This window comes from Fukomys damarensis, unplaced genomic scaffold (genome assembly GCF_012274545.1).
Source record: "Fukomys damarensis isolate Sample0158 unplaced genomic scaffold, DMR_v1.0_HiC HiC_scaffold_35, whole genome shotgun sequence".
Classification (NCBI taxonomy): Eukaryota; Metazoa; Chordata; class Mammalia; order Rodentia; family Bathyergidae; genus Fukomys; species Fukomys damarensis.
In genome coordinates, this window is record NW_022900947.1 from 32,776,909 (window position 1) to 32,783,245 (window position 6,337).

The 6,337-nt window shown below is 40.5% G+C and overlaps 1 long non-coding RNA gene across 1 annotated transcript in view; it reads left to right on the plus strand.

The window, feature by feature from the left end:
- The first annotated feature begins 1,295 nt into the window (after positions 1-1,295).
- LOC104862920 overlaps positions 1,296-6,337 on the plus strand; it is a 7,869-nt gene continuing 2,827 nt past the window's right edge. The window contains exons 1-2 of the long non-coding RNA XR_780455.2: positions 1,296-1,398; positions 2,184-2,201. This is a non-coding gene — a long non-coding RNA (uncharacterized LOC104862920). The remainder of the gene's footprint in view (positions 1,399-2,183; positions 2,202-6,337) is intronic.

Below are 6,337 nucleotides of genomic sequence, written 5' to 3' on the forward strand. Positions count from 1 at the left end.
CTCTACACTCTCATCAGCACTTATTTTTTGACAATAGCCATTCTTACTGGAGTGAGGTGGAATCTCATTTTAGTTCTGATTTGAACTTCCCTCATAGTGATGTTGAGCATTTTTTCATATGCCTGTTGGCCATTTGGTATGCCTTCTTTTGAGAAATGTGTATTTGTATCTATTGCCTGCTCATAAATTGGATTGTTTTGCTTTTGCTATTTTTTCTTAGCTCCTCATAGATTAATTTTTCTTTTTTTAAAACCAGATTTTGTATGGAAATCTCTCAAGAAACTAAAAATATAAATTTCATTTGACTTAGCCCTGTCTCTTCTGGATATCTTACTAAAGGAGATCGATATCACATTACAGTGTATACCCCTGATTAAAGCAGCGCAACTCATAAAGCTAAATTTTAGAAGTGGCCTATAGGCCCATCAACAAATGAATGGGTAAAGAAAACGCAGTATATATACACACAATAGAGTACCACTCAACTGTTAAGAAGGAAAAACTTAAGTCATTTGTAGGAAAATGGCTGTACCTTGAGACCATAATGCTAAGTGAAAGAAATCAGATATGGACAGTTAAATATCACAGGATTTCTCTTATAGGAGAAACTTAAAAGCAATTTAAAGAGTAAAATAAAAGATAGGTGGTAAAAACAGGGAGGTAAAATTTTTGGAATTGGGAAGTAGATCTGGGATGGGTGGAGATGGGAACGTGGGGAAGCTAAAATGATTTAGATGGGATATTTATATATATTATATTACATATGTTCCCCAAGATGAATGTAATTATTGTGCATCACAAACATAACTTAAAAATGTAAAATTTATAAAAAAAATCTCCATTTTTGTTCTTTTTCTCTGCTTCTCATTTTTTCTTCCCTGTGACATGAGGGTTATCTGTCTCTCATACTCTAGTGTTTTTAAAATCTATTATTTGGCACAAACATGCATCATTTAGACAAATCATAATCAACAGAGGCTGCCTCTTTCCATCCCCCCTGGCAATGTTGGTCCAATCTTTTGGTTTTACTACCATATCGTAGAAAGGGGCACATGTGAATATATATTTATTTCCCTGTCTGTCAGAGTCAAATATCAATTGCTTAAGAATTCCTTATTTAGCCAGTGAGTCAATCACATTTGTTATTCACTTTGGGATCACCAATGACACAAAGAATATGGCCCTCTGGGTCTGGAAAGCTTCAGAGTTGAGTTGGGGAGGAAAAATTAATAAAACTATTAGAAAAAAACCCTTTTTTTTTTTTTTTTTTTTTTGTACCAGGGATTGAACTTATATCCTCGTGCTTGCAAAGCAGGCAGCAGAACCACTTAGCTAAATCACTGGCCCAGAAAACAACTTCTTGATTGTGGGTACTAAGGTAGTTCAGAGAGAAGAAAGGTGAGTATGAATTGTGTTATTTGGGAACAGCATTGCAGAGGAGAGTCTAAGTCCATTTGCTGTTGCTATAATAAAATACCACAGACTGGATAATTTATGAAGAATAAAGATTTATTCAGCTCATGATTCCAGAGGTCTGAGATCAAGGGACTATACCTGGTGAGAGCCTTCTTGTTGGTGGGGACAGTCCGCGGAGCCTTGAGACAGCAAGGGAATCACATAGTGAGGAAGAATCATCTTGCTAGTTTAGTTCTCTCTCCCTCTTATTGTAAAGCCACTAATTTGCATCATGGGAATCCAGTCTTCATGACCTTATCTAATCATAATCAGCTTCCAAAGGCCCCACCTCAAAATACCACTAATCTATGACTTTGGGAATTAAATTTCCAATGCAAAATTCTGGGAGCTACCCTCAACCATACCAGGATTTGAACTGGCCTTTGAAGGGTGAGCAGTGCTCAGTGAGTGCTGGGAGGAAGGGCATTGTAGGAATGTGCATGAAGTGACATCAGCCTCCTTACTGTTTTCCACTGCTCTTTCCTCAGTCTGTTCCCTGCCCTGATGTTTCCCTCTGGACTTTATCCAGACATCTGCTGAGCTAATCCTTCACCTCTTCTTTGCTGCTAGTACGAGACCCATTTTGAACACCTTATTAAAACAGAATCCACCTCTGTGCTGTAGATGCCCCTTTGTTCCCTCTCCATAGGTTTTATTAGTTGCTAAGGCAATGTATCATTAAATTTCTAAAGTGATATTTGTTGTTTGTTTTCTGTCTCCTTCTCCAGATGATAAGCTTCCTGAAGGTACGGAGTTTTGTTTTTTCTCCTGTGTTAACTGCAACACCTGTACCCATAGACCCACAGTAGTGTAGGGAAATTGAGAATAAACATATTAGATTGTTGGATAAAGATACTCAAATTTATTAATTTACACAGAGAAAAATCACAACATGATAGTGATACACAAAGTTTGAGCCTCCCTGAAGGGCCGACTGGTTGAAGTGTGACAGCAGAGAATAGAGACTTGGCTAGGAAGGGCTTTGGGGTATCCCAGAGGGTGAAGCTGATGAGTTACAGGAGTGAGTGGCAGGATGCACACAAACATGAGCCATCTATTACACAGCTAAAGTCTCTCAGGTATTCTCTCTCTCTCTTTTTTTTGTCTCATTGAGTTTATTCATACATTCTAGGTATACAGTACAGTTACATTCATCATTGGGATCTTGTACCTTTATATGACAGGTCTTGGTTCTCGTTTTTTCCCCTCGTCCCTGCCCTCCCTTCACCCCCTCTTCCCTTCCCTATTTACAAATACTTCATTTCCATTTTTTCATTTTCTCATATTTTTTTCTGGACTCTTATCTAGAATATATGCAGATCTCGGGTAATCTCTTGGAGCTACTCTTGGATTTTCTTAGCTGAAAAGTCAGTTAGGGTCCAAGAGGTGTCCTGGGTGTAGAGTCCTTTAAAACCTCTTGTTTCTCTAGTACTTAATCATTTTTTCTCATGAAGGAAAGTTCATACTGAATGCATTCCTTCTGGGATAGAGCTTCAGGGAAGCCCTTCTGTGTGCTTTGAAAGAGAAAGAGAATTCAAGATAATGCAGTGGTTAGGGAAAAGTCAGAAACGTTGAGGTTGTTCCTTCAGTTCAAAGTTGCCATCCTTTGGGTTTTGGGGTATTATTTTTCTGAGCCCCAACAGTAGGTTATTAGTAAATGTTTGTTGAAAATATGAATGAATAAAGTCATTCCTTCCCTCCAGACAGAAACTGAGAAAACAGGAAGAGAGAGAGATTAATCAAGTCACCTCTGCAGCTCTAGACTTTCTTTGCATTTCTAAGGGAGCAGGTGTGAAAGGCCTATAGCTCAGAGCTGGGCCTCTTTCTTATTTTCTGCAGGCCTGAAGACATACAATTTGGAAGAAGGAAATGAAGGAGAGAAACTAAACATTGTTCAGAATATTAATGTGACACACTGTCTTGCTGAGAGAGCAGCACCTTGAAATGTACGAGCAGTTAGAAGGCGATTTCTCTTCATCATCCCAGATTTAAATGCTGCATGTGAACTGCCTTCCCTCCCTCTGTCAGTTGCTTTAGCCCTCCTGCATTAAATACCCCTCTACATGCTGGTGATGCCCACATTTATATCCCTTATCTTGGCATCTCCAGTTGGATGTCTTTTTTAAATTGTCCCCTCCTTCCCCACCACCATCATCCCTCTTCCTGCTGTGATCTGCACCATCACATAGATAGCTACCAAAGTCCCAAATCCTCTGCGCTTGATGTGTTTTTCTTTCTTTCCCCTCACATCTCATTCACTGGCAAGTCTCAGCCTGACCCTGTTCACTATCCATGTCTACCACCATCTCCCTGTCCGGTCACTATGGCCAGACTGGCAGATCTGCCTTTTCCCTCCCTGTCCCCAAGAATCTTCTCACAGATCAGCCTGAGGAAGGGAGTGCTTTCAAAGATGTAAAGCTGATTGTGTGTTACTCTCCTGCTTAAACCACTCTCATGTCCTCCCATTGCCTTAGAATGAACTCTAAGCTCCTTCCCGTGACCAGAACTTGCCTGTGTCTCTGCCTGATCATGTATATTACATTCCACCTCCTTAACTACATTGTTTTATTTTTCTTCTTTGACCATGCAAAGCTCTTCCTGCTTTGGTATTTTCCCCACACTTTTCCCTCTGTCTGAAATGATCTGCCCCAGAGTATTGATGCATTCTGTTCTCTAGTCAGGTTACCCACTCAAAGAGACTTTCCTAACCACTCTGTATACTGCCTTTCTATCCACGTCTGTCTCCTTTAACAATACCTAGATTTCCATTGTTTTTGTTGTTTTTTTGAGACAGAGCCTCACTATGTAGTTCAGGCTGGTTTGAAACTCACTATGTAGCCCAGGCTGGCCTTGAACTTGTGGCAGTCCTCATGACTCAACCTCTGAGTGCTGGGAATACAAGCATCCTCCACTCTGCCCTATTTAACAATACCTAGATTATATGAGCAGTATCAGGAAACATTTTAATTATATATCACTTTCTTTGTATCACTAAGATTCCTGCAGAAAGCATCCTATTTAAATAGGAGAGGTGTCTGTTATGATTTGGATCTGAATGTACCCCCAAATCCTCATGTGGTATTAGGTGGGGCTTTTTCAGAGGTGACTGAATCTAGGGTATGTGATTGATTCATGGTACAATGCTAGGCCGAGGGTACTAGGTAGGATTAAGGGTGTGAATGCTACCCACTCTAAATAGTCTAGATAAGATAAATGGAGCAGAAAGACTTCCTTTGTTGCTTTGCTACCTTCGGTCCTCCAAGAACTGTGGTCCCTCTGCCATGCCACTCTGCCTTGGAGCCAGCAATTGTGGTCTGAAGCCTTTACAAACTGTGAGCTAAAAAAACCCTTTTAACTCTGGGTGTAGGGTATTTTGTCTGAGCAACAAGAAAAGTAACAAGACATTGTCCATTTACAAGGATATAAGAAGGTAAAGGGAAACTGCCCAGGGATGGTGGACTCCTTTTAGCAAATGAAACTGTTATCATGTTAAGCCTTAACAGGGTGAGGCCAGGAACACTTGAACCTGGAAAGAATATCTGTACTTCATAGGAAAGGTCATCTGTCAGGACTGTGACCCAGCAGGGAGTGTTGGGATACAAACCGGACTCACTCTGCTGCTTCCGTCTGGTGTCCTGTTGCTATTCATTGGTGTAACCAACCAGAAGCCAAAGGCAAAGCAGCCAGTTGAGGCAATCCATAAAGACTGGTCTCCTAAACTGGGCGTGGTGGCGCATGCCTATAATCCTAGCACTTGGGAGGCTGAGGCAAGAGGATTGCTGTGAGTTTGAGACCAGCCTGGGCTACACAGTGAGCTCTAGGTGAGTCTCCACTACATAGTGAGAGCTTGTCTCAAAAAACAAAAAAACAAAAACAAAACAAAACAAAAAAGACTGGTCTACCAAAACACACAGAAGATGAGTAGAGAGAAGATCTGGCAGAGTACACAGAAAATACCTAGTATACATCTCTACCAGAATACAGACTTCAGAGAGGAAAAAATGCCCCCCAAAATGAGGAGAGTTCCTGGCACACAGAGGTGCGCACTAAATATTCATAAAATGAATTAATGAACACATGAGAATTCTTTATCTTTGGTTTAGCCCAGTAGTTACTAAATATAAAACTAGGAGACTAGATGTACGCCTTCAGTTCCCAATGATGGGGGTGAGGAGTCACAGTGGGTTGGCTTTAGGTCTGTGCCTGCCCTATCCTGGGTTGGGTGGTGCATATTTGACTTCCCTCTTTTAAACCTTTGCTGAGCCCTGGTCAAGATGTTGCTGTATGCCTCACTACTGAGATTTAGAGCAATTAATTTAGATTGGTGTATGGGAAGGGAGTGATTTGGGCTAAAGGCCAAAATCTGAGAACAGCTAGAGTTTCCCAAAACATGGATTGTGGTCTGTGAGTTAGAAGCATGAGGGAAGTATTTAGAAATATGTAAACTTGGAGGTAGAAGGTTCCCTGGGAAAGATTTAACTTGGTATACTACCTCTGGATGTGGCACCTGAAACCCTCATATAGCACTTACTCCTTCAAGTCACAAGAACAGGTATAAATATTTAAAATATATTTTTTAAGGAAAGAGGACAAAGGTCACTCGTGCGTACTTCCATTAAAGGACAGTAAGTAATACATGTAGATTTGTTATTAGGAATTCTTATTTTGATACCTCCTAATATATTCGGTGAGACTTGTCCTTTTGCCTAAAGTCTAATGAAATTTCGCCTGGGCTGTGTCTAATGGGGTTTTGTCATGGGCAGAAGCATCATGAGATTAGGCCTTGGGCAAAGCAAGAGAAAGTTTAGAAGTAGCGGGTATGGTAAGGAGAGGAGAAGGAGATGGAACAGACTTTTCTTTTTTTTTTTTTTTTTTTTTTTTT